A 20,307-nucleotide genomic window follows, 5' to 3' on the forward strand; every position below is an offset into this window, starting at 1 on the left:
AAACCCAAGGAGGGTTCACTATGAGTCAGGTCTGAATCGACGGCACCTAACAACAACAACAACAAGGTGATAAAATATATAAAATAAAAGAGTAGAGCATGGTATGGGGGGATTAGAAGTTAGGTGTGGTTTTTTTTGTTTGTTTTTTGTTTTCATATAGGATGCTTTTTAACATAGGGAGAGTAGGGTACACCTCATAGAGTTATGGTAAAAGTTGGAAACTCCATGTGACTTTGAAATGTACTTGATTTAAAAATATCAGACACAGACTGCAGCCAAGTAGTCCATACTACCAATGTATGCCTCACATAGGTCACCACATGCCAAGAGCATTGAGGGTTAATATTGTGCTTGGGCAGGCAATCTTATTGTATAATCTGTCTACCTGTGTTCAAAAAGGAACACAGTCCAGAAACCTCTGGCCTAGATTTCACCTTCCACAATCCAGCCTCAGCATCCCAGCAGAATGGACACACTCTGCAACTCTATTCTGGGCCAGTCCCAGACTAGGTTTTGGCCTGCCCTTGGCCTTCCTGCCTTCCCTTCCAAATAAGCATTCCCTACCACCCCTGGCCATGCACCAATGGGAGAGCTTAGGGACAAGTGGTGTCTGCTACCATCACCTCTTAAAAAAAAAATGTGTGTTGTGGGTGAGGGTAATATAGGAGAAGAATAAATTCAACTGTGCCTTAAAAAATAAAATAGAAACATAGGCTCAGTCCTTCTCTATAGTGCTGATTCATGTTGTTGTTGTTGTTGTTGTTAGGTGCCATCAAGTCAGCTCCAACTCATAGCAACACAACACAAAACAGAACAGAACACTGCCCAGTCCTATGCCAGGTTCACAATCCTTGCTATACCTGACTCCATCATTGCAGCCACTATGTCAAACCATCTCGTTGAGGGCCTTCCTCTTTTTCATTGACCCTCCACTTTACCAAACATAATATCCTTCTCCATGGAATGATCCCTTCTGACAACGTGACCAAAGTAGGTCAGACAGAGTCTAGCCATTCTCGCTTCCAAGGAGCATTCCAGCTGCACTTCTTCGGGGACAGATTTGTTAGTTCTTTTGGTACTTTCAGTCCATGATACTTTCAGAATTCTTCACCAACTCCACAACTCAAAAGCATCAACTCTTCTTAAAAAAAAAAAAAAAAAATCAAACTCACTGCTGTCAAGTCAGATGTGACTCATAGCGACCCCTCCTTGGGTTTCCAAGGAAGTATTGCTGTGGAAGTAGATTGCCCAATCTTCCTTTCGAGGCATGCTGGTGGGTTTGAACCTCCAGCCTTCTGGTTAGCAGTCAAATGCCTTAGACACTACTCCACCAGGTCTTCCTTAATTCATTATACAGCTCTCACATGCATATGAGGCAATCGAAAATGCCATGGCTTGGATTAGGTGCACCTTTGTCTTCAAAGCAACATCTTAGCTCTTCAGCACTTTAAAGAGGTTTTTTGCAGCAGATATGCCAAGTGTGGTACATTGTCTGATGTCTTGACTGCTGCTTCCATTGGTGTTGATTCTGGAACCAAGTAATAGGAAATCTTTGATAGCTTTAATCATTTCTCCATTTATCATGATGCTGCTTATTAGTTCAGTTGTGAGAATTTTTGCTTTCTTTATGTTGAGATTTAATCCATACTGCAGACTGAAGTATTTAATATTTATCAGTAAATGTTTCAAGTCACCCTCACTTTCAGCAAGCAACGATGCCACACTCTTCTAGCTTCTCAGATTATTTACGTATCATACAGATTGCATAAGTATGGTGAAAATATACAACCCTGAAGCACACTTTACCTTATTTTAAACCATACAGTATCCTCTTGTTCTGTTCAAACAAGAGCCTCCTGGTCTATGTACAAGTTCCTCGTGAGCATGGTTAAGCTTTCTAGAATTCCTATTCTTCTCTATGTTATCCACAATTTGTTATGATGCACACAATCAAATGCTTTTGCACAGTCAAAGAACCATAAGTAAACATCTTTCTGGTATTCTTTGTTTTCAGCCAAGATCCATCTGACATCAGCAATGATATCCCTCATTCCATGTCCTCTTCTGAATCCAGCTTGCATTTCTGGAAGTCCTCTGTCAATATACTGCTGCAACCATTTTTGAGTTATCTTCAATAAGACTTTACTTGCATGTGACATTAATGACATTGTTCAATAATTTCCGCATTCTGTGGGATCATCTTTCTTTGGAATGGGTAAAAATATGTATCTCTTCCAGTCATTTGGCAAGGTAGCTGTCTTCCAAATTTCTTGGCATGGATGAGTGAGTGCCTCTAATGGGGCATCCATTTGTTGAAACTTCTCAGTGGGTATTCTGTCAATTCCTGGAGCCTTGTTCTTCACCAATTCCTTCAGTGCAGCTTTGACTTCTTCCTTCAATACCGTTGGTTCTTGATCATATGCCACCTCCTGAAATAGATGAACATCAATTATTTCTTTTGGTACAGTGACTCTGGATTCCTTCCATCTTCTTTTGATGTTTCCTGTATCATTCAGTATTTTGTCCATAGAATCTTTCAATATTGCAACTCGAGGCTTGAATATTTTCCTTCAGTTCTTTCAGCTTGAGAAATATTGAAAGTGTTCTTCCCTTTTGGTTGTCTAACTCCAGGTCTTTGCACATTTCATTATAATAATTGACTTTGTCTTCTGGAACTGCTCTTTGAAACTTTCTGTTCAGCTCTTCTATCTTGTCATTTCTTCCATTTGTTTTAGCTACTTTCCATTCAAGGCCAAGTTTCAGAGTCTCTTCCAACATTCATTTCAGTCTTTTCTTCATTTCCTGTCTTTTTAATGACCTTTTGCTTTCTTCATTGTTGATGTTCTTGATGTCATCCCATCGTTCCTCTGGTTTTCAGTCATTGGTGTCCAATGTATCATGTCTATTCTTTAGATGGTCTCTAAATTCAGGAGAGATATTATCAAGGTCATATTTTGGCTTTTGTGAACTTCTTTCAATTGTCTTCAGCTTCAACTTGAACTTGCATATGAGTAGTTGATAGTCTATTCCACAATCAGCTCCTGGCCTTGTTTTGACTGAAGACATTGAGCTTCTCCATTGCCTCTTTCCACAGATGTAGTCAATCTGATTCCTGTTACAGTCTTTCCTGTGACAAAGTCTATGTGTATAGCTACCATTTATGTTGTTGAAAAAAGGGTGTTTACAATGTATAAGTCATTGGTCTTGCAAAATTCTGCCATGTGATCTCCAGCATCATTTCTATCACCAAGGCTATATTTTCTAACTACCAGTGGTTCTTCTTTATTTTCAACTTTTGCATTTCAAGCACCAGTGATAATCAACACATCTTGATTTCATGTTTGTTCAACTTCAGACTGCAGACGTTGGCAAAAATCTTCAACTTCCTCATCTTTGGCTTTGGTGGTTGGTGCATAAATTGAATAATAGTAGTATTAGCTGATCTTCATTTTAGGCACATAGATATTATTCTATAACTGACAGCCCTGTACTTCAGGATAGATCTTGAAATCTTCTTTGTGATGATGAATGCCACACCATTCCTCTTCAATTTGTCATTCCCAGCATAGTAGATCATATAGCTGTCTGATTCAAAATTGCCAAAACCAGTCCATTTCAGCTCACTAATGCCTAGGATATCGATCTTTATGCGTTCCATTTCATTTTTGACAACTTTCCATTTTCCTAGATTCATACTTCATACATTCCATGTTCCAGTTATTATTGGATGTATGCAGCTGTCTCTTCCCATTTTGAATCACGTCACATCAGCAAATGGAGGTCCCAAAAGCTTTACTCCATCCGTGTCATTAAGGTCTACTCTACTTTGAGTAGGCAGCACTTCTTTAGTCGTATTTTGAGTGCCTTCCGACCTGGAGGGTTCATCTTCTGGCACTGTATCAGACAATGTTTCAGGGCTATTCATAAAGTTTTCCAGTAATATACCAGACAGTGTTTCACTACTGTTCATATTTCACTGGCCAATTCTTTGAGAAGTAGATGGTCCCTTCATTCTTCTGAGTCTGTCTTAGTCTGGAAGCTCCACTGAACCCTATTCACCATGGGTGCTGCTGGTATTTGAAATACCAGTGGCATAGCCTCCAGCCTCACAGCAACATGCAAGCTACCATGGTGTGACAAATGGACAGACAAGTGGTAGGCTGATTAAGAGTAGTTATAAAATCAATATGTACATTGAATAATAGTAATAATATTATTGGTGAGAATAAGCTGTTTGGTGGATCCTAGTCCCAGAACATTTGATCAAGAAGTTGCTCATGATGTTGTCCTCGGTGACTACCCATGACCAGACTACTCCTACCAGAAACAAAGGAGCAAGACTAGGATGGGACACATATCCCTCATAGACAGGAGATGCCATCAAGTGCCATCTTGTGCCTGACATCACCATCCCCACCTGCTCCAACATAATTGTAGGAGGTTATGTACTTGAAGTGTATGAAAGCAATACAGCTAATCCAACCTAATACAAGGTTAAGTTCCAGTGAAAATAATTTCATTCCACCAAGGCCCTCAAAGAAACTTTTTCTTTGAATATGTAATCAGTGCTGATTCTCAGAAGGTGTCTTAAGCAACAGTTTTAAGCATATCAGAGCACAATGCAAAGTATAATCGAGAGCTTGACAATTCTTTCACGGTAGGAGATAATCTGAAAAGGATTGTGAGGACATAACAAATCAATCAGCTTTTTAAAATATTATATTCAAGGAGAGGGATGAGTAAGCTGTTGAATCTGAAAGAAGCACATTCCACTTAATAAAGCAGAGATCCTGTGGAGGTCACCAAAATGTTCTGTCGTTTATTCACAGACACGATGCTCACATAACTACTTTGAATAACTTCTCTGTTTTAGAAATTAAAAAATAGTATAGCATCGTGGATAAGAATGTAGGCTCCGAAATCCAACTGCCTAGGTATTGACCCAAGTTCTGACACTGCAAGCTCAGGATACTGGCTAGTCATTTAGCTTCCTTATGCCTTGTTGTGCCTTATCTGTAAAATGGAGAAAATAACAGTACTTTTGTAGCTCTGTAAATGAATTAGCAGAGAGAGAGAGAGCATGCATTATTGCCTACTTTATAGTTAATCCTTTGCACTAAAAATGGTTGAAGGTTCAAATTGAAAAAAAGGCCTGGTGATCTACTTCCAAAAAAAATCACCCATTGAAATCCTATGGAGTACAGTTCTACTTGGTCACACATGGGATTGCCATGAGTTGGGGGTCAACTTGACAGCAACTAACAACATTAACAATGTGCTAGCAGTGACAGCAGTGCTGGTGGTGGGAGTGACACAGTTTGTCAGACATTTGTTTCCTTCTCTCTGCTGCACAGATAGTGATTTAACTGCCAGGCTCTGGAATCTGACTGTCTTCAAATCCAGGTTCTGTCACCTAGCAGCTAATGACATTTAGCCTATTACTTAAATTCTCTGAGCCTCCCTTTTCTCACTGTAAAATAAAAATATCTACCCCATATAGTTCTAATAAATCAATCAGTGAAATAATTAAATTAAGTGCTTAGCCAATTAACTCCAAAAAATACCAGACTCACTGGCATCAAGTTGATTCCAACTCAATGGGTTTCCCAGGTTCTAAATCCTTATGAAAGCAGACTGCCTCATCTTTCTTCCCCAGAGCAGATGGTGGGTGTGAACCACCAAACTTTGGGTTAGCAGCCCAATGGCTTAACGACTACATCACCAGACCTCCTAGCCAAGTAACTAAAACACACACACACACACACACACACACAAAAAGTCACTGCCACCAAGTCGATTGCAACTCATAACAACCCCACCTTGGGTTTCCGAGGCAGTATCTCTAGGGAAGTAGATTGTCCAGTCTTCCTTCCAAGGAGTGACTGGTGGGTTTGAACCACCAACCTTCTGGTTAGCAGTAAAATACCTTAGGCACTATGCCACCAGAGCTCCTACTTTATTATTACTCCATCCTGTTGTCATAGGATTTGATATTTTCAAATATATTGAAGTCTAGTGCTGCCTGGTTTCCTTTTATGATATTTTCTCTGTCTTCTGGGAACTTTTCTTGATATCTTGATGAAAGAATGAAGAGAGGCATTTATCAAAACCTGGAATTTTCCTCTTGAGTGTGGCAATGACCCTGAGTCAGCACACAGTCTGCTGGCCCTTCTTCTGAAAGAAACACTGAGATAGCACATTCCTGGAAGCATGTCAGCTGCCATGTTTAGTAAGAATGGGACTCCTTTGAGATCTTCTTGAAAACTGCCATTTAATCTACAGGCTCTAAGACTTTGGAGGGACCTAATTTTAACATTTATCTCTTGAATTCTCTCTTGATGTCTGCCATCCCTTCATTGTAAACTAACACTTGAGATCAAGAGCAAATTATATCCAATTATTATCAAGTTACTTTGCAACCAGACTGAAACTATACCTTAAATCCATTGTTCCCAAAAGTTGATCTTCACTGACTTTATAAAAATGATATGAAGTATTTCAAATGGAAGTAAGTGGCAGCATTTAGGAAGAATCAGATTGAAATGTTTGAGCTGGAAATAAAGCATGCCAGGAACAAAGTCTCCCTCTTGCAAAGCTGCATTGACTTGTTCAAGGACAACTGAATAGATGAAGTAAAGGAAATTGAATGTGAAAGTCACCATCACTTGCATGTAAATCATTAGCCACAGAAGATTGATTAGTTTTTGACTTTAGCTTAAAATTATGTTAATAAATATTTTGATTTTAAAATCTTAGCACTTAATCATGTTAGTTTAAAGCTATTTTTATTGCATGCTACTTGGACATAGCTTTTCCTTGGGAGCTCTGGTAACATAGTGCCTAAGGCACTTGACTGCTAACCAAAAGGCTGGCGGTTCAAACCTACCAGCCACTCCTCAGAAGGAAGATGGAGCAATCTACCTCCGTAGTGATACTGCCTCAGAAACCCAAGGAGGGGTCGCTATGAGTCAGGTCTGACTCAATGGCACATAACAACAACACCAAGCTTTTCCTTATGCATTTAATACCTCAAAGTAGGCAGACTCTAAATACTGGGTTCTCCTGTAATTTGTGTCTTTACTGATTAAGAAAGAGTGTATGAAACGTGTGCCTTCTGGAAACAAGTATAAGAAATTGCCTGGCACATTTTTGTCTCACTACTTCATGACTCTATGTCCCACAAACTGAAATTTTAGGGTAAGCATCAGTTATGTTTTCCATTTCCCAGCTTCCATTCACAGTCTCTGTGCAAAGCATGGGTATGACAAAAGTTTCTTTAGGATCTGTAATTAAAATGAAAAAAAAGTATAGGTATAAAGTGTGTCCCAGTGACCCATAATCATGTCCTTACACATCCATGACTTAAATATCTGAATGCAGCTAGTAGTGTCTGTTACAAAGAGGCAAGAGGGAAACCTCTGAACATGAACCAAAGTCAAATTTATCTTAAAGTCACTTTACATCACCAGTTTCACGTCATTCCTAGAAGGAAGCTCTTGTTATTTTCTCTCACACTTCCACATGAAGATATTTTACAAGGTAAGGACTCAGTAATTATTTTTTCTATGAATTGAACTAGCATGAACTGAATTGATATATAGAAAATCATACTGACAGCTGGTTTTCTTCAGTAACTTAAGTTTATTAAATTTATTTTCTCTCCTTCTGTATATATATATATAAGGAATATTTTTGCTAAGACAGTTATTTTCTAGTCCAAAAACTGTGTGCTCTTTTGTATGGGATAACTAGTGATAGTTGCAGTATATATAAATCATCAAAAAATATATTTTAAATACAGGCATTCCCTGGGTTATGAACAAGTGACTTATGCACAACTCCTTCTTGTTCTTTAAAGTTATATAAATTTGCCCTCACTTTGAAAAGATTGAATCAACCCTACTCACAACAAATACTTTATCACAATCTCCTTCACTTGCTGCATGTGCAGCTTTTAAATAATTGAAAAGTATTCAAACCTTTCCTTGCACTAAAGTAAAGTTAAATAAAAACTGTATGCACCTGTTTCGACTTACCTACAAATTCTTAAAGACACCATTAGGAACAGATCTCATTTATACCCTGGAGACTGCCTGTAGTCAGAAAATATTGGCTTTTCTCACCTAAGAATTTTGGAGGAAGAATCTTCCACCAGACATTGTCATTGATTTATTAAATCACAAATAATTTAAGCTGCTAAAGATAACTAAAGGAACTCTGGTGGCATAGTGGGTAGGACATTTGGCTGCTAACTAGAAAGTTGTCAGTTCAAACCTACCAGCTGCTCTATGGGAGGAAAATAAGGCAATTTATTTCTATAAAGATTTACAATCTTGGAAACTCAATGGGGGTCTCTATGAGCCGGAATTGACTCAATGGCAGTGGGTTTCTTAAAGATAGCTTAAAAAAACAAAACCAAACTCACTGCCGTAAAGTTGAACCTGACTCATAGCGACCCCTCCTTGGGTTCCCAAGGCTGTATCACTACAGAAGTAGATTGCCTAACCTACCTTCTGAGGAGTAGCTGGTGGATTTGAACCTCCAGCCTTCTGATTAGCAGTCAAATGTCTTAAGCACTATGCCACCAGAGTTCCTAAAGATAGATTAGGCCTCAAAACTACCAATTTTTGGATTTGGGGTAGGATGATGTTCTTAATACATTTTACATAACATGTAAAGAAAACAGAATGTAGCTGAGGGAACTCAAGAACAGAATTGAAAGCAAAATCTAAATGAGTGTTTATATCCCCTAGCATAGAAACTTGTAGGAAAATGAGTAACTGACTAAGATTCATTCACTATAGCAAAAGTTTGTGGTGGTTGTTGTTGTTGTTATATGCCATCAAGTTGGACCCAACTCATAGCAGCCCCTCCTTGGGTTTCCAAAGCAGTAACACTACGGAAGTAATTGCCCCATCTTCCTTCCAAGGAGTGGCTGGTGGGTTTGAACCTCCAGCCTTCTGGTTAGCAGTCAAGTGCCATAGGCAGAAAATAGCCCACAGATAAAGAAAATGATGGTTATTGCAGTCAAACAATTCAGTACCTTTCTGTATTTTTCTACTTTTTTTATAGCTGGACAAGGATGTTGCACAATTATGTTGGCTAGTTGGCTAGAAAGTTAAAGAGGAGAGATAAAAAGCAATTACAAACTGTTAGGAAAAATAAGAATCAAACAAAAAACAAACCAGTTTCCAATGAGTCTATTCCAACTCATGGTGACCTCATGGCAAGCCCATGTGTGGGAGAGTACAACTGCACTCCTTAGGAATTTCATGGCTGTGACCTTTCAGAAGCAGATTTCAAAACCTTTCTTCAGAGGCAACTCTGGATGACTTCAAACCACCAACCTTTCAATTAGCCATGTGCTAACAATTTGTACCACCCAGAGACTCCTAAAATGAGAACACACCTTAGAAAGCCGCACTGCAAAAGATTAGGAAATTTGGAGGACTGAGATATACCCTAGTATATGAGAAAACGAAAACCAAACCAAACTCACTGTCGTTGAGTCAATTCCAACTCATAGTGAACCCCATTGACTTTCCAAGACTATAAATCTTTACAGAGCATAGTGCTTCATCTTTGTTCCATGGAGTGGCTAATTGGTTCAAACCATATGCCTTTTGGGTGAGCAAATACCTTAGCCACTGTACCACCAGAGCTCCTGGTATATGAGAAAAGGAAAGGGAAATGAAAACTTAGGACAATAGATGCAGAGATCCTTAAATTCAGTACTCTTGAGGTTTGCAAATGTCTCCCCAAAAGGCTGCATTTTAAAGGTAATTTGGCAAAGAAAAGGAAGGAAGGAAGGAAGGAAGGGAGGGAGGGGAAAAACATTAGAAATGATCTCAGATTGTAAAATTTTCCTGGACATTTATCACATAACACAGATAATACCAGCTACAAAGTTAATATGAAACAATATTTCTCCCAGAATATGCTGCAGCTATAAAGTGTCCTAACACCCTCTACTTTAAATGGCCACTGCTTTCTTACTGAGAAGCTTTGTTCTCTAAATAATAAACAATCAGAAGCTTTGCTATTTGAAATTGTATTAGTAAGAATTAAACATCCCATCCTTGACAAGAGGCTGTATATCACTTAAACCCGAAGATACAACCTTGCCCAGGTGCAGAGTTTCAGATAAGGGGTTTCTAGACACAACATTCCACATCTATCTCAACTTTATATTTTCCAAGAAAACAGAACCCTGGGTCTAGATTGTAGCCCAGACTTGATAGTGACCCTTTTATACACAGCTCTACTTTGTTTTGAATATATCAAAACATTGCTTCATTTAAATTTCACCTAAACTCCACTCATCCCCTAAATCTTATAGTATTCTAAGATTGCCTTTGTTAGATGAGCTATCCCACAGTTCATCTGGCTTGTAGTTTCCTTCGATCCAATCTGATTTTGTTAGGTTATAGGTTTGTCTCTAGTGATCTTAGACTATAGACTGATTGAGGAAGGAAGGAAAAGAAGTAAGTTACTAAGCTTCTAGAGAACAAGAGCTATAGTTTTGAGCTATATCTCCTACAGCACCTGGAGTGGTATTTTCAAATAATATTTTCGTTGTGACAGATATAGCTACATGTAGACTACCTTTCCAAGATTCCCTTGCAGCTATTCATGGACACATAACTGAGTTACAGCCAGTGGGAAGTTAGCAAGTATGGTGTTTGCCACTTCTAGACCTTACCTATGAAAACTTCTGCACATAATTCCAGTATCTTTGCTAATCCATCCAACAACCCCCACTCCAAGCATCCTTTAGACTTTACATGGGCATGAAATAAACTTCTAGTGTTACTGCTAGTGGAGTCTGATACCCAAACCACTGTCACTGAGTCACTTTAAATTCATAGCTACCCTACAGGACAGAGTAGAACTGCCCTGTAGGTTTTCCGGGGTGACATATTTACTGAAGCAGGCTATCACATCTTTCTCCCATAGAGTGGCTGATGAGTTCAAACAGCCAATCTTTTGATTATCAGATAAGCACTATAAGCACTGTGCCACCAGGGCTCCTACATACTAATACCACCCACTGCCAGTGAGTCAATTCTGACTCATAGCAAGCCCCATTGGGTGTCCAAAGCTCTAAATCTTTATGAAAGTAGATTGCCTCATCTTCCTCTCATGGCACTGGTGGGTTTGAAATACCAACCTTCTGATTAGGAGCCACTATGCCACCAGAGCTCCTTACTCATTAGCAAAAAAATAAACTCACAGTCATCCAGTCGATTCTGACTCATAGTGACCCCCATTGGGTTTCCAGGGTGGTAAATCTTTACAAAAGTAGATTCCCCCATGTTCTTTCTGCAGAGCAGCTGGTGGGCTTGAACCGCCAACCTTCTGGTTAGCAGTGAAATGCCTTAAGCACTATGTCACCAGAGCTCCTTCCCTACTCACTAATACAGAGATTATTATTTATTACCCAGCTGAATAGAGTTGAATTGGAATAGATTCATGAACACTTGAAAGAAAATGTTACTCCAACATAAAGATGTCCAACATATAGATTCGGTTCCTTCCTTATTCAGTTTTTTTCTCTCTCTCTTTTTAAAGTGCATGAGATTTTTCAACTAGATCCCATAAAAGAAAAAATAAAATAAAAAGCTATCACTTATTTGATATCTATTCAATCTTTTCAATCTACATGTAGCTCCGAAACTCTTCATAACCGATTTATCACACGCAGGATTCTCACTGTCATGAAGGCAATTCTGACTTATGGTGACTATTTTGGTTCTCTTGTGCCACTCTAACAGAAATACCACAAATGGGTGGTTTTAACAAACAGGGATTTATTCTCTTACAGTTTAGGAGACTAAAAGTCCAAGTTCAAAGTGCCAGCCCTCAGGGCTGGGTGAAGGCCCCTTGACATTGGGGTTCAGCTCTAGCTCTTGCTCCCAGCCTACTGAAGTTGGAGGCTTCTCTTAACTCAGGTAGCTGCTGGCTGCTGAGACTCACAAACCGAAGGCTGACAATTAAATTTGCACAGTCCCAAAATTATCAAGCAACACAGCAGGCCTCTAATTAAACAGTCCCATATCGGTAGATAGCGTGGCAGGCTGCTGAATGAAAACTTGGCTACATTCAGGGTCCAAGGCATGCCAAAAAGCTCAGAGACCTTTCTCATAGCTTCTTCTTATATACTGGAAGCAGACCACACCCCTAAGGCAGCTACTCAGCTGCTCACAGTAGATTCCACTATGGAGTTGATTACCAGTGTCATCATGGGTAATAACTACATCCAGCTTCCCAGACCATGCCAAGTTGACATACAACCTTAATTACCACAGTGATCCCACGTGTTACAAAGTAGAACTGCTCTGTAGAGTTTTCTTGGCTGCAGTTTTACAAAAGCAGATCTCCAGAACTTTCTTCCAAGGTGCCACTAGGTGGCACTGGTGTCACTGGGCACCAACCTTTACGTTAATAGTAGCCACATAAACCATTCATACCACCCAGGAACCTCTATATGCAGGATATATGTTTAATGCCATTCCATGGTGCCATGCTAAGCAAATAATGTTTTTATCTGCTATAGTCAAAAAGCATAAATATTAATTGAAATGGAAATATGTAATATATATTCCACAAATGTCTTCCACTGTAATTGCCATTAAACTGCATGATTCGTTGACTGACATGAAGCGTCTCTCGTGTAAAACAAATACTGATAGTGACCCCTGCTGGGTTTCTGAGACTATAAATCTTTACAGAAGTAGATCGCCACAGCTTCCTTCCATGGAGCGGCTTGTGGGTTTGAATTGCTGACCTTTTGGTTAGCAGCCAAATGCCTTATCCACTACTCTTATCCACTAAGCTCCATTTAACTATTGTTGTTGTTGTTATGTGCCGTCAAGTCAGACCCGACTCATAGCAACCCCTCCTTGGATTTCTGAGGCGGTATCTCTACGGAAGTAGATTCCCCAACCTTCCTTCCGAGGAGTGGCTGGTGGGTTTGAACCACCAGCCTTCTGGTTAGCAGTCTAGTGCCTTAGGCACTACGCTACCAGAGCTCCTCATTTAACTATTGTTGTTGTTACGTGCAGTGGAGTCAGACCTGACTCATAGTGACCCCTTCTTGGGTTTCCGAGGCAGTATCACTACGGAAGTAGATTGCCCAACCTTCCTTCCAAGGAGTGGTTGGTGGGTTTGAACCAACAGCCTTCTGGTTAACAGTCAAGTACCTTAGGCACTATGCTACCAGAGCTCCTATTAGTATTGAGTAAATGTTTCTCAATAGACAGAATTGCCACTTTTTTTAGACAATAGCATATTTGAGCAGTTGCTCATAACAAAAGCATTTCATCTATCCACAAAAAGAGACATAGAGGGTTTTAAATGAACACTATAAGGAACTAATACATATAACAGTCATTTTATGAAGATTTTTTTCAGCATGTTGTTGTTATGTGCCATCGAGTCAGCCCCGACTCATAGCGACCCCTCCTTGGGTTTTCGAGGCAGTATCACTACGGAAGTAGATTGCCCAACATTCCCTCCGAGGAGTGGCTGGTGAGTTTGAAGCGCCAGCCTTCTGTTGAACAGTCAAATGCCTTAGTCACTGCAAAAACTAAAATAAAATCAAAACCTAGTATTAAAACCCCACAATTCTTGCTTTAAAAAAATAAATTATAAAGCCTCTAAAGGATTTCCATATATATTCTGTTTTATGACATTTACTGCAGTGCCCACACTGTAACAGTATTCTTCCTATTTCCTCCTTGTGCCTACCCTTCCCTTCATTCTTCGTTACCATCCTCTCCCACCTTTTTAACTTTATACCTGGGCAAATGCTATCTTCTTGATCTCATATGCTTGATTGTTCTAATGAGTGCACACCCTCCTGATGTTACTGTACACCTTACAGTCCTATCAATCATTTGGCTGCCAGTTGAGTCATGGAAGTTAAGTGTAGTTCCTAGCTTGAAAAGCATCTAAGGACCATAGTCTTAAGGTTCCACCAGCCTTCGTCAGGCTTATGATTTTGAGTTTTGTTCAACATTTTCCCCCACTCTATCTGGGACCCCTTATAATGATCCCTTGCAGAGTGGTCAGCAGTGGTAGCCTCACACCATCCAGTTCTTCTGGTCTCAGGGTCATGGAAGCTGGTTTTATGTGCTCCATTAGTCCACTGAAGTGCTTTTTGTGTAATAGTAGATGGTAATAGTTGAAGGAAAACAAAGACTAAAGTTAGAAAAACAATCAATTTTCTCTTACAACAAGGAAATATTATGTATGCTGAGAATAGTGCTTGTCAGTGAAAATGCCAGTGAAACAAAGTTGGAAAGTAAATTTCTGACCTTTCAGAATTGGACTTATTTCTCCACCATGAGGAATTATTCCATGCTTCCACCTTCTGGAAATGTTTTGTAAAGAAAAATCCAATCTGACCTTTCCTTTATTATTTTAAAGACCTTATTTATGATAGTTGTCATATTAACATGAAAGTACTTTATAAAGAAACTGAGTAAGTGCTAAAGGAGATTAATAAAATAACAATGCATTTCAGGATCCCAAACATTTCCATTTCAAATTCTTCAATGCATTGTCATATATATATATATACACACACACACACACACACGTGTGTGTGTGTGTATTTATCTAATTGTAGGGTAAAGAAGCCCTTGTGGCACAGGGGTTAAGCACTTGGCTGTCATAAAGTCATAAAAAGAAATGAAGTCTGGATAAACGTGACAAAATGGACAAAACTTGAAAACATCCTGTTGAATGAAATAAGTCAATCACAAAGTATAAATACTCCCTATGGAACAGTTCTACTCTGCACACATAGGGTCACCATGAGTCAGAATAAAAAAAAAAAGTATAAATACTGTATACTTTCAGTTGCATGAAATATCTAGAACAGGCAAATGTACACAGACCTGAGGTTATTGGTGGTTACCAGAAGCAGGTGAGAGGGAAGTGTACAAGGGGACTTGCTGCTTAGGGGACACTGAGCTTCTGTTAAAGGTAATGGAAAAGATTGTAAATAGATAATGGTGATGGTTGCACAAACATGATGAATGCAATTAACATCACTAAATTAAACACGTGAAGAATGTAGAAATAACAAAATTTTCTGACAAACATTTACCACTAAAAAATTAAATAGCAAATAAGCAAATAAAATTGGAGAAAGTTTTTACAGTATATGATTAAAAAAAAAAAAACTAGTATGCTTGTTACATCCAGAGGTCTCTCAAATAAATATTTAAAAACGGTGACTAGATAGAAAAAAAAGTATATAAGAAACAACTGAGAAGGAAAAATTAAGAACGACTCCTTGGAAGGAAGGTTGGGCAATCTACTTCCATAGTGATGCCGCCTCAGAAACCCAAGAAGGGGTCTCTATGAGTCATGTCTGACTTCACAGCACATAACAACAACAATAAGTATATTAAGAGCTCTGGTGGTGCATTGCCTAAGGCATTTGACTGCTAAGCAGAAGATTTGCAGTTCAAACCCACCAACCACTTCACAGAAGGAAGATGGGGCAATCTACTTCTCTAAAGATTTGTTGTTGTTGTTGTTGTTGTTGTTGTTATGTGCCATCGAGTCGGCCCGACTCATAGTGACCCCTCCTTGGGTTTCCGAGGCAGTATCACTACGGAAGTAGGATTGCCCAACCTTCCTTCCGAGGAGTGGCTGGTGGGTTTGAACCGCCAGCCGTCTGGTTAGCAGGCAAGTGTCTTAGCCACTATGCTACCAGAGCTCCCAAAGATTTACTGCCTCAGAAATCCAAAGGGGTCACTATAAGTTAGAATAGACTCAATGGCAGTGAGCTTGTTTTTTTTGTTGTTGTTGTTTTGTTTGTTTGTTTGTTTTTTAATAAATACATTAAGATTTTCAGTCACTCTGGTGGTATAGTGCCTAAGGTATTTGACTGCTAACCAGAAGGCTGGTGGTTCAAACCTACCAGCCACTCCTTGGAAGGAAAACTGGGCAATCTATGTTCGTAGTGATACTGCCTTGGAAACCTAAAGAGGGGTCATTAGGAATTGGATCCAACTCAAAGGCAGTGAGTTGAGTTATTAAGATTTTCAACCTTGATTAAAATTAGCGAAGGATAACATTATTATTCATCTTATGTGAAAAATAAAGCATAACGATAGCCCACTGATTTTGGCCATTTTGAATCAGACAACCATATGATCTACTATGCCTGATTGACAAATTGAAGAGGAATGGTGTGGCATTCATTGTTACAAAGAATGTTTCAAGATCTATCCTGAAATGCAATGCTGTCAGTGACAGGATACTATCTATATGCCTACAAGGAAGACCAATTAATACTGCATTATTGAAATTTATGGATCAGAGCCAAAAATGAGGAATTTGAAGATTTTTAACAACTTCTCAGTCTGAAATTGACCAAATATGCAATCACGATGTATTGATTGACTATTACTGGTGATTGGAATGCAAAAGTTGGAAAGAAAGAAGAACCATTGAAAAATATGGCCTTGGTGATATTCATTGCAGACACCTTTTTCAACTACATAAATGGAGTCTATACACATGGACTTCACTAGATGGGATACACAGGAATCAGATTGACTGCATCTGTGGAAAGAGGTGAAGGAGAAACTCAGTATCTTCAGCCAAAAGAAGGCCAGGAGCTGATTTGAAACAGACCATCAACTGCTCATATGCAACTTGAAGTTTAAGTTGAAGACAATTAAAACAAGTCAACAAGAGCCAACATATGATCTTAATTATATCCCACGTGAATTTAGAGACCATCTGAAGAATAGATTTGGTACATTGAACACCAATGACCAAAAACCAGATGAATTGTGGGATGACATCAAGAGCATCATACTTGAAGAAAGAAAAAGGTAATTAAAAAGAGAGGAAAGGAAGAAAAGACCAAAATGGATGTCAGAAGAGACTCTGAAACTTGCCATTGAACAGAGAGTAGCTAAAACAAATGGAAGAAATGACAAGATAAAAGAACTGAACAGAAGATTTCAAAGAGCAGCTCAAGAAGACAAAATTAATTATTATAAGGAAATGTGCAAAGACCCAGAGTTAGAAAATGAAAAGGGAAGAACACGTTTAACATTTCTCAAGCTGAAAGAACTGAAGAAAAAATTCAAGCCTCAAGTTGCAACATTGAAAGCTTCTATGGGCAAAATATTGAATGATGCAGGAAATATCAAAAGAAGATGGAAAGACTACACAGAGTCACTATACCAAAAAGAATTGGTTGATGTTAACCCATTTCAGGAGGTAGCGTATGATCAAGATCCAGTGGTATTGAAGGAAGAAGTCAAAGCTTCACCGAAGGAACTGGTGAAAAACAAGCCTCCAGGAATTGATGGAATACCTTTTGAGATGCTTTAACAAATGGATGCCTCACTGAAGGACTCACTTGTCCATGCCAAGAGATTTGGAAAACAGATACCTGGCCAGCCGACTGGAAGAGATCCATATTTGTACCCATTCCAAAGAAAGGTGATCCCACAGAATGTGGAAATTATCTAACAATATCATGAATACCACATGCAAGTAAAGTTTTGTTGTAGATAATTCAAAAAAAAAAAACAAAAAACAGTTACATCAGTATATTGACAGGGAACCTACAGAAATGCAAGCTGGATTTAGAAGAGGACATGGGATGAGGGATATCATTGCTGATGTCAGATGGATCTTGGCTCAAAGCAAAGAATACCAGAAAGATTTTCCTTGTGTTTTATTGACTATGCAAAAGCATTCAACTGTGTAGACCATAACAAATTATGGATAATATTGAGAAGAATGGGGATTCCAGAACACTTAATTGTGCTCATTAGGAACCTGTACATAGACCAAAAGGCTGTTGTTAGAACAGAACAAGGGGATATTGCATGCTTTAAAATCAGGAAAGGAGTGTGTCAGGGTTGTATCCTTTCACCATACTTATCCAATCTGTATACTGACAAATAACCTGAGAAGCTAGATTATAGGAAGAAGAACACAGTATCAGTGTTGAAGGAAGACTCATTAATAACCTGCGATATGCAGATGACATAGCCTTGCTTGTCAAAAGTGAAAATGACTTGAAGCACTTACTGATGAAAATTAAAAACTACAATCTGCAGTATGGATTGTTGTTGTTGTTGTTATGTGCCATCAAGTCAGACCCAACTCATAGTGACCCCTCCTTGGGTTTCCAAGGCAGTATCACTATGAAAGTAGATTGCCCAAACTTCCTTCCAAGGAGTGGCTGGTGGGTTTGAACCACCAGCCTTCTGGTTAGCAGCCAAGTGGCTTAGGCACTAGGCTACGAGAGTTCCAAATCCTCACAACTGGACCAATAAGCAGTATCAATGTAAATGGAGAAAAGATTGAAGTTGTCAAAGATTTCATATTATTTGGTTCCACAATCAACACATCAATGGATGCTGCAGTCAGGAAATCATATTATGCATTGCACTGGGCAAATCTGCTGCAAAAGACATCTATAAAGTGCTGAAGAGTAAAGATGTCTCTTTGAAAAGTAAGGTGTGCCTCACCCAAGCTCTGGTAGCATAGTACCTAAGGCACTTGACTGCTAACCAGAAGGCTGGTGGTTCAAATCCACCAGCCACTCCTCGGAAGGAAGGTTGGGCAATCTACTTCCTTGGTGATACCGCCTTGGCAACCCAAGGAGTGGTCGCTATGACTCGACGGCACATAACAACAACAACTGAAGCCATGGTATTTTCAATTGCCTCATATGCATATGAAAGCTGGACAATGAATAAGGAAGACTGAAGAAGAGTTGATGCTTTTGAGTTGTGGTGTTGGCGAAGACTACTGAAAGTGCCATGGACTGCCAAAAGAGCTAACAAATCTGTCCTCGTGGAAGTACAGCCAGAATGCTCCTTGGAAGAGAGAATGGCCAGACTTCGTCTCACCTACTTTGGTCATTTTGTCAGAAGGGACCATTCCCTGGAGAAGGATATGATACTTGGTAAAGTGGAGGGTCTGTGAAAAAGAGGAAGACCCTCAACAAGATGGATTGACACAGTGGCTACCAGGATGGTCTCAGGTGTAGAAAGGATTGTGAGGCTGGCACAGGATCAGGCAGTGTTTTGTTCTGTTGAACATAGGGTCACTATGAGTTGTAACCAAATCAAGCGCACCTAACATCAACGACAGCATACAGTCATTTGAGAATAGTTAATGACATGAGAAAAGGTATTTATGATGCACAAATGTGTTGGTATATATACATATTGTACAGCTTAATGTAGGAATCCTTTTTTTTTTTTAAGTACATCTAAGCATTATAAATACACTGTAAGTATATACATGCCAAATGTTAATAATTGTCTTCTAGGTTTGTTTATTTTTCTCTCTGTTCTTTTCTCCACTTTTCTATTTTTCTCTTAAAACTGACATGTATTACTTTTGTACTGTTGAAAATATTATCTTAAAAATGAAAAGCAACACTGTTAGATAGGTAGAGGTAAGTATTGATTTGGGTGAAGAGAAGGGCAATGTATCAAATGTGAGTGATTAACATAGTGGCATTAAGAAGAGGAAGACATAGAGAGGTACATGGGAGGTATAGACAACAAAGATGAACCCTTTTGCACATACAGTACTGCGTTGTCAGTGAAGGCAAACATTAGTATACAGGTGGATAGATGGGTGGGCAGGCTGAACTATTAGGTATGTCTATGCAGGGGGGAATGTCCCCAAGACCATGTATAGGGTTGGCAGACAATGGCTCTACAAGTGTATTGGTATGTTCTATAAGAATTCCCAGGTATATAGTAGAGCTGACAAGGGACAAGATGGTAGTCACTTCCTGGCCACAGCCAGCTAACCAGAGGGAGTGAGTAGTTGGACCTGTGGCCTCAGGACCATAGTTGCAGGGGACATCAAGGTCAATTGGCATAACATACTACACAAAACATTATTCCACCTCCTACTTTGGCAAGTAGTGACTGGGACCTTAAAACCTTGCAAGCAGCCATCTAGATGCAACAATGGGTCCTTCCTTGTCCAGAGTAAAGAAAAATAATGAAAACCAAAAAGTCATGGAAAAAACTAGTCCAAGGGACTGGTATACCACGTGACCTGCAGCCTATATGACTATGAGACCAGAAGAACTAGACAGTGCCTGGCTACCACTGCCAACCACTCAGAGGGGGATCTATGTAGGAGATCCTGGATAGAGAGGGAGAACAATGTGGAACAAAACTCAAAATCATTTGGAGGGAAAAAAAATAGAGACCAGGTTTGCTGGTCTGATAGAGTCTGGTGAAACCAATGAGACTATGGCCCCTAGCTGCTTTCAGGTCTGGAATTGAA

At 39.3% G+C, this 20,307-nt stretch overlaps 1 protein-coding gene across 1 annotated transcript in view; it reads left to right on the plus strand.

The window, feature by feature from the left end:
• Positions 1 to 20,307, plus strand: part of LOC103210485 (protein eyes shut homolog) — an 837,058-nt gene that overhangs the window by 734,577 nt on the left and 82,174 nt on the right. The window lies entirely within an intron of this gene.

The sequence above is a fragment of the Orycteropus afer genome, unplaced genomic scaffold, assembly GCF_000298275.1.
Source record: "Orycteropus afer afer isolate SDZICR_OR568_19922 unplaced genomic scaffold, OryAfe1.0 scaffold00615, whole genome shotgun sequence".
In the NCBI taxonomy this organism is placed as follows: Eukaryota; Metazoa; Chordata; class Mammalia; order Tubulidentata; family Orycteropodidae; genus Orycteropus; species Orycteropus afer.